Raw genomic sequence first — 9,359 nt, 5'->3', positions numbered from 1 at the left:
TCAGATTACCTGAGGTAATTGCTGGATGTGATTTACTAATTTTTATTGTTAGTATGTTCAGTGCTCCCAAGTTCATTAAGGTATTAACTTGAATGCACATAGGATAGCATTTGTTCTCACATTCAATTGGCTAAAAGAATTAAAATAATTTTGTGATCATAAGTACAACAGATCTCACATCTCATAAATATTGAGAACTGTCATGTTTTCAAATACTCAAAAATTTTTCTGAAGAAAAAAATGGATAGAGGTTCAATAAGGACAAAAGATCATAAGTAGTTTGATGAAGCTGAGAGGAAGAACATATTTCTTGCTCCTCTTCCATCTCAGTTTTTCAGATCCAATAAAAACACAAAAGGAAAGGCCAATCATCATCATTCTAGCTCCTGTTGACATAAACTCTCTATAACTATGAGAATAATTGACAAAATCCGAACTAAATTCAGTGATTAGAATCACAGAAATAACTATGACACACTCGCCTAATTAATTTATCCTGCTTACCTGCAGGGAGGCAATATTCAGAAGTACAGGAAACTACCTATTTGGCATTCAGGTCCTTGTTTCCTTCAGGAAAAGAGAGAATTAAAATGGGACTGTATTTAAAAAATGCACAGTACAGGAGAGTTCCACTCTACAAGGATAAGTTGAATATTCATTTACATCGGAAGATACTAAAAAAATTTGAGGAATTTTTTTCCACAAAAGTTCTAGCTGGACTATAGAACTGTCATGGGAAGCCAAGAAACCAAGAACACAAGATGATGAAATTGTGGATTGGACTTCATTATAGAGATATCAAGAGAATCCATATATGTATCATAACCAACCATAAAATTCCTGAAGAAATTCTAAACCTGGTTCACTAGAACTTAATTATTAGAGAATAATACACACCTTAGTGTCATTCACTGTCAGGCACTGGATGTTGTGCTCTAACTGTAGGTCTGATCTAGTAAAGCACTTTCCATATTTCTGATTTGGCTGAAAAACTCAAGCTCTGTACAAATTCACACATTTTCTCATATGTGTATCCTTTTGATAATCAGAAAATAATTTACAGCATTTGAAAACCATTCATAAGTGAGGCTTTACTAGCATGTACCTAATTCCATATTTGGCATCTGTTACAATATTTTCCAGGGCATGAACAATAATGGTATAATTACAGCTTTCATACTGGCTAATAGCTTTAATTCTGGGCAGTCATTTATATTATAGATTTAGCAGCATTTAGCAGTATTTAGCCTTGAAACAGAGTCCAGAGTTATAAATATTCACTAATAATTAATAGCTGTTTTGTCTGTTGCAAACTATAATAAACAAAAGCAACAAAAAAAAAAAGTAAAAAGAGTGATCAAACTGCATTTCCTGAGTGTCTTCCAGGAGCTCTGTAATGCTTACCTAGCATCATCTTCTCATGCTTATATAAATTATATCAATGCATATACCATTGTAAACATCAAGAAATTATGGAAAAAAAACCCAAACAACAACAACAAAAACACCTCCCACATGTTTAGGCTGGTAAATTCATTTTGTGAAAAACAAGAAGTCCAGGCAGAGGATGAAGACTATTCTCACTTGAAACAACAGAACAATTGGTTTGGAAAACAGAGCTTAATGTGTGAGTTGGCAGCTATCCAAGTATCCCAGAAAGATGTTCATTTTATTTGCTCAGATGCTTCTCAGTCTCTTCCTGAACTCCTGGTTTATTGTGACAGTCAAAAGCTGCACAATCTAACCTCTCACCAGGTTTGGTGGTCCTTTGAAGGAAACAATTTTCACCTGAGGATCTAGAAACAAGAGAATGTGGGTTTGATTCCACAAACCATAATTCTTAATTGTATGGATAAATTGTCTGTTAGATATATCTTGATGAACTGGGGATTTTTTGTGTACTTTCTTTCAACTGCCCATTATAATTTTGCTTTCATCCTCTTTCCACATAATTTTGCTTCCATTCTGTAACACTCAGTATGAATTCAAGTCAAACACTGTCGATATCTTTCCTTAGCAGAGAACTTGATGGATTTCCTAATGGCTATTCCTATTATTTATATTATTTATATTTATATATTATATGTATATTATTTACATTCTAAAATATTGCTGTTTGTCATACACAAACTCATTTCCTGTTCACACTTCAACCTCCAATACTACATTGATTTTTGTCCTCTCCTGAAAGCCATTCATTAAGTTGAAAAATTAACAGACGTCTTCATTCTTGTGCAGCTAAACTCACAGGGAATCAGTTGCCAATAAAAGTAGAAAAATAACTGCTTAGAAGTGTCAAAGATGCTAATTGAATTCCAGTTAACTTGGCCTGGCTGAAAGCCAGCATATCTGTAAGGCACTGACAGGGAGCAAAGATCTATCTGCTGCTTGTACATGGTGTATGTTTTTCCTAAAGACAAAAAAAAAATCGTTTGGAAGAGGAGCAATTTTTTCTCCTCTTATATCATTTTGCCTAATGTATTATTGTCTTGCAGTTAAATCATTATTATCATTCAATGACATGATTTAAAAGGAAAGAATGAGTAGAGAATGATGCACATGATAAGCAAAAATTTATTTAAGTACTATGTGCCTAAAAAAATGACAGAACAAAGCTAAGAAAGTATGGAGAACAGCAAGCAAAATCATTAAGGAGAGAGAGTTTCTCCTTTGTGAGAGACTAAACTGGATGGAACTCCAAGTTGGACAGCAGATGACTGAGAGGACAGGTTTAGAAACTGACAATAGCAATGGACAAGGTGAGTGGTTACACAGCAAGTTCCAAACTATTCGAACGAGGGGTTGCACAACAAATAGGTGACCCACCTAGAAATTATTTTTTAAGTAGTTAGTTTGGTTTTAACCCATGGGAATGAACCTCTGGCAGTCGTAGATGCAGAAGGTATCATCAGGTTAAAAGAGGTCTGAAAAAGTACGTGGACAACAGATCCATAAGCAGACACTAACATTGATAGGCATGATGCATTCTCTAACATCCCTTATCCAGCAGCTGTGGATGGTGGGAAAATGCAGGAGGAAAGGACTACAAAGTAGCTAGGGTTGCATGCTGTTCCCAAATAGAGCCTGCTGTTGTCACTTTTGGAGAAAAGGAAAGCTGTCACTGGATAGGAAAAAGAAATCAAAAATTGCCCTATTGGATTAGACCATTGCTAACAGCAGCAGCATCACATCCTCTATGCTCATTGTCCTGTATCCTGATTTCCATATGCTTGCACCATTTCCAGCACAACAGGGACCTTTCTGTGCCAAAGGCTGAAGGAATCAAAATAAATTTTAAGAAGGTACACCCAAGTCTACAGAAACTACCTAACATGCATGCTGAAGGCCTGATGCAGTTCCTAATTATTTGACCACATAATTTGTTCCAATTTTCCCTCCTCTTTTAAAAAATAACAACATTGCCTCTAGAACTTTCAATAATGCATGTATTCTACCAATGAGGCATGTCTAGTTAGATGTGATTAGAGGTAATAATGCCCTATTAACCTCAGGTTAGACTTAAAAAGGTAAAGCAAATACACCCCAGCATCCCAGCAGAAAGACAGCATTCATTTAATAACTTCCCTTTATTTTTCCCTGCTGGAAATCAATACATTGCTATGGTAATTCACCTATTTTATCCTCAAACCATAATAACATATGGATCCAAGGAAAGAAAATTAGCCTCTACATAAAAGTATAAAATTAGCAGCACGTGTCCTTACTATGATAATCAGAAATACTTAAAGTTGACCTCAAAGCAAAAGTAATTGGGTTTCTGCTCTTTTGTTTCTCTTAATTATCTCTGGAGGGGATACAAAAAAGTGTCTTTTGTTTTTTTTCTGCATTAGAAATGCAGATGTTTTCTGCCTTGGAAGGCTTGAGATCTAAGACTTCACATAAACCTGGAAGTGACTTGTATAGAAGGGAAGGATTCTTATGGTTTGTTGGCCTTGAATGTCACATAAAAACAAATGTACTGATCACTAGAATAAAAGGTCCTGGAAGAAAGCATTATACATGTTTATCACTGAAAATCAGATGAATCCACATGCTTAATACCTATAGAAAACAGATGCAGTTTGGATTCTTTAACTGGGAAATTATTTATATACATTTATTTTCAGGTAAGCCATGGACTTAGACTCACTCATGCACTCAACAGAGCCCATACAGTTCTTCCACATTATTTCAGCAGACCTAGCTCCTCCATCTATTCTGCTAACAGTGCAAGTTTATTTATTAGCCCTTGCCACCAGATTATAGTGTTAGGATTGTTGCTTGGTATACACTCATGAGCACATGTTTTTCTAATGAACACATAACAGTGTTCAAGGAAGAGAGAAAATGAAAGAAAACTGTCAAACCCTTTTGAGCAGAGTTGTGTTTTCTGAAAGGATTTACAATTAATCTAGGTTTTAATTCATATCCCCTATATTTTTTGTCTATCTAACAAATTTTGCAGTAGACATTATTATTCTTGCATTTTTTGATTGGTTGTTAGCTAAAAATTGTGTCATTTTCTACTTTTTAACATAGGGAAAAAAAGCTGTGCTCGAGTATTTCCAATTATCTTGCAAATGATTGCAACATGATCTCTAGATTCTTAACACCAGCGTACATAACACCACCTTAATGCCATTCTTCCATCAGTGACTATTTCTTGATAAAGACCTGTGGTCTGCAACAACATCTATTGAGAAACCTAAGCCTAGATTACCAAATAAATAGTAGCTAATTTCTGCAGATAGATCTTTCCTAGGAAAAAAAAAAAAATCCTTTCTTCGCTTCTCAAACCCAAGGGAAGAATTAGAACTTTACCCATTAAAGCATTGTCAACACAAGTTTAACCATAAATATGACTAACATCTTTTAAAACAAATCTTTTTAACCAAGAACTGAGAAATGCAGATGTGCTGCTGTTGTAGACTCACATTTCTAAAAAAAATTTGTTCCTCTCCCACCCTGCTTATGTGTCATTTTCCCATTCTTATTTTAACCTCCAATGGAATAATCAGATTACACAAAGACCAGTAACACCTCTGTGCCGAATCCCTCTCTGGCAGGAGATTGTTAAAACATTCCCTGAAAGATGCACTGACGTGATGTCCCCTGACTGTCCGAAGGTAACACAGTGCCGGCAGTGCATCCTTGTGCTGGGGAAAGCTCCCTGGGAACAATACCTCGGTGCTGGCAGGCAGGAGGCTCTGGGTGACCGTTGAGTGCACTCGGATTTTACAAACTGTCATATGGCGAGATAGTGGTGGGTTTCAATGCCGGCACCTATTCAGTCAGCGCAGATGAACTAGAATCACCATTTCAGTTATATCATAGCTCGGGGCGAGAACATGTCACCCTCTTTATTTCCAGCTCGGAACAAGCTGCTTAGGCAGATGCTAACTGTGGTCCTCCCTGCCATGTTCTGTAGAGTGGCCTTTGTCTGGGTTAATTGAGCCCCCACTCCATTTAATAGGCTGTTGAAGTCTTATTGAAACAGAGCTAGTGCCGCAGGTTAAATACATTGCAGTGCTCTTGTTAATCCCCTCATTAACGGTGCTGTAAAGCTTGTTGAGAGCTGTGAGTTTGCATATATTATCAGAGAGTTCTTCACTCAAGTGCTATCAATAAAATGACAAAGCCAGTTTGCAAATAGTGAAATCAACAGTGACACAAAGCTAGATACCTTAAAAAAATAAACAAGTTAATAACTGATAAATCTAATTTTCACACTTTGGGGATGAAAAAAAACCAGGTTGAAGAATCTCCTTTTTTTATTGGATGAATTTGAAACATGAATTATACAAACTCAATTACTTTCCTTGAGCAAGAGAACAAGCAAGAAAAACACCACTTCTTCAGCAGGGTCTTCTGGCAGTGGTTTGGCTGTGGCTGTTTATAAGTAATGTAATGAGCCATGCACAGACTAGCTGCACTTAGCAGACTCAAAGAAAACAAATGAACTCATAATACAAAATCAGAAGTGAACTTAGATATAAAATACAATGGAGCATATTGAAAAAACCTCATATGGTCTCCAAAGGAAAAGGAAGCCAAGTAGGCCCTGGAAAAAAGAAATTAAGAGGAGTATTTAGCATGTCAGGGCTCTCTCACACCTTCCAGGAGGGGGAGCAGGAGAAAGGACTCCCCCAACACATGCACAGAAGGATATGTCTGACTGATGAACAACAAAGAAATAGGACTGTGTGGATGATGTTCACTAGGAAATAGGAGAAGAACTCTGAGTAGGAGAGCAGTTGGCAAAAGCAGGTGAGAGCAGAGCCAAGCTATGGTGCTGATGTTGGTATGAAGCAACAATACTCCTAGCTCTGAGGAAGACAGAACTACATGAAAATATGTTTTCATGTCTATCCATCTTTTATCTGCATTTTGGGCATGATCCTTGGCAGATCAGAATTCCATAGAAAAGCCCAAAGTAAAAGCAATGACTAACATAATTGAAACTGAACTATAGTAGTAACAATGTTGTTTTAGTGCTGTTCAACTTTCTCTTTCTGTCTTTGATCAATGAATGCATATATTTTAGAAAAGCCCAGTAGGGCAATTTCAGAAACTTGATAGCAACAGCCAAAGTCTTCACAGATACTTTCAGAAATTATTGTTCTAAAACATAACATGAGTTGCCCCTGATTTTCCACTTCTTGCTCTGCCTCACTGGCCTATGACAAAGCCTGATTTGCATTCTTAACAGTCAGACCTGTACAAATAGCTGTAATTCTGACCAGGATCTTCTTTAAAACTCTGTAAAACTCTGGAATAAAGCATAGGCATGATTTGCCCATGCATGCTAAGAGTATACCCTCTCCATACACACCAGTGACTGGACTACATGATGGAACTGCATTTTCTTAGAGACTTTCAAGACTTTCACAACTTAATCCTGAGTGCTTTGTTCTGGGAGTGAATATTATGCCATTTCTTTTCTAGTGTGGCTTGATGTTCTTCTCCCTCTTTTTTTTTTTTTTTTTTTTTAAGAGTTTGGAGTTTTTAAGGAGTTTGGGGTAATTTTCAGGTTTTTGTTTTTTTTTCTCTTTTTTTGCCCACATGCATTATGTCTATAAACTGTATACAACCTGATGTAGATGCAGAATATATCTTTTCCAAATCACCAGGATGCTACATTTGCACAACAAAAAATTCTGAGAAAAACTGGACATGAGATGATAATGTGTGCCTACAGCCCAGAAAGCCAATTGCATCCTGAGCTACATCTGAAGGTGGCCAAGAACTCTAGGGAGTGGTTCTCCCTCTGTGCTCTGCTCCCATGAGATCTCACCAGCATCCAGCTCTGGGGTCCCCAGCACAGGAATGGCAGCAACCTGTGGGAGAGAGTCCCAGAGCATGGCCATGGAAATGGCCAGAGGGCTGTGACAAAAGGCTCAGAGTTTAGTTTGTTCCACCTCGAGAAGAGGTGGCTCTGGAGAGACCTTATCGTGGTCTTTGAATATATAAAGAGGGCTTGTAAGAAAGATGGACAGGGAATCTTTACCAAGGCATGTAGTGCTAGGTCAAGGGGCAGTAGTTTAACAAACATAGACTCAGATAAGGAAGAAATATTTTACAATGAGGGTGATAAGACACTGTAGCAGAATAGAAACTATGGATCCTCCATGCTTGCAAGCATTCAGCCAGGCTGAACTGGGCTTTATAGCATTTGATCTAGTGAAAGATGTCCCTTGCCCATGGCACAGAGTTGGATTAGATGATCTTTAAAGATTTCTTCCAACTCAACCATTCTTCAGCTCTAGAGAAATAATATAAAATTGGCAAAAGTTGGTCCTTTCGTTTTATCTCAGTACTTAAAACTTTTTTTTAGTAGTATTTATACTTAAATTGTAGTAACAGAAACGATAATTTTGTCCAGTTCAATTTGCTTTGTGTTCAAGTTTAATTGCTGTCATCATGATTTTTTGATCATATCTTAAAATTTAATCAACCTGAAGAAATTATGACTATTTTAAAAGCAATAATGGATAACATAAATACCTTGTTATGTCCCCTGTTACCAAGGGCTCATAAGCCAGTTTTTAACACCAAATATGTAAAAGCCATGTTGAGAGAAAAGGTGGCCAAAGCCAGGAAGCTAAACACAGTGCTTGAGAGTTGGAAAGTCTGCAAGTCTTACAACAAATAATGTTAGGTTTTGTGAGCCTATCCACTCTTCAACACAAAGGGTGGTATATTTAACATCCATGCCACAATGATTGTTTCTTACTGGTTGAATCACTAGTCAGCTAACTGCAGGTAGTGCTAATAACAGCTTCAGCTGGCTTAGTCCAAGAACTTACTGCTTGCCTTGTCATGCTGGAGACTTACTGACATTTATGTGGAGATGCCTTTACTAAGCTTAAGCAGCATAAAATGTCTGTATGCCCATGCTCCTGCATCAACTACAGAACAAGTAGCAGGCTGTTATTAAAAACTACATTAGTCCCTTAGGCATTTCTGTGAGTCTGCAATCAAGAGGATCACATGCACAGAAGACTCAGAGTAACCCACAGAATCTCTGCAGTGTTTTCCACAGCAAAAGGTATTCCTCTTTGGTGCAAGTCAGCCCAACAAATTGTTTTTCACTAGACATAGCAAAATGCATTTTTAAAGTTTCTTTCCTGTATTTCTTCATTATTCATAATAATGAAAATATTCATATACCCTTCTCTCCATTCTCAAGGTCATCCATAAAATTAAAAAACAAGAGGAGGGGATGGCATAAGTGGAGAAAAAGATCCTTCATTACCTGGCATAGTAGTTGTGATTTGCCAGCCATTTCAATTTATGCAATTGCTGGCAACAGAAGGAACTCCCTTCCTTTCTACAAAAGGTATACTGTTTAATAGTATTTCTATTAATAATTAAAGCCTTTGGGTTGCAGCAAGTGATTCCAGAACACTCGCCAGAACTTGCATTTCTTGATCAAAATGAGACTGTTGGTGAGTGTAAGCCAACAATTTTTAATGGAATTTCCTTTACTTCCTCCTCCTATTTCCCTCTCAGGAAAATATTCCACCAGAAATATTTTTCACTGGCTCTTTCAAATATTGAGCTTGTAGGCAGGCAGTGGCTAAATAAATATAATACTGCTAGCATGGGTCCAATGAATAACTGTCCATCTGTACAAAGCTTGCTTTGCTCCCCACGGATCTAAAATGGCACCTGTTAAACAACACACAGATGGGTTTTATGTTTGCCAGTTCATCTAAATAGGGATAGTAGTCTTATTGATGGTGATCCTTGGCTGGCCATAATGCTCAAAAAACAAGGAAAATTTTGGCATAGGAACACTACTAATGTACTTAAAAATATCTGTTTAAATAGATTTGAGAAAAATGGCTTTTTATTTA

The 9,359-nt window shown here is 37.1% G+C and overlaps 1 long non-coding RNA gene across 1 annotated transcript in view; it reads right to left on the bottom strand.

The window, feature by feature from the left end:
* Window positions 1-509: 509 nt before the first annotated feature.
* Window positions 510-9,359, bottom strand: part of LOC130250116 (uncharacterized) — a 32,901-nt gene continuing 24,051 nt past the window's right edge. Inside the window, exon 3 of the long non-coding RNA XR_008839915.1 lies at window positions 510-567. This is a non-coding gene — a long non-coding RNA (uncharacterized LOC130250116). The remainder of the gene's footprint in view (window positions 568-9,359) is intronic.

This window comes from Oenanthe melanoleuca, chromosome 2, assembly GCF_029582105.1.
Source record: "Oenanthe melanoleuca isolate GR-GAL-2019-014 chromosome 2, OMel1.0, whole genome shotgun sequence".
Lineage (NCBI taxonomy): Eukaryota > Metazoa > Chordata > Aves > Passeriformes > Muscicapidae > Oenanthe > Oenanthe melanoleuca.
This window is presented reverse-complemented; position numbering and strand designations above follow the sequence as displayed.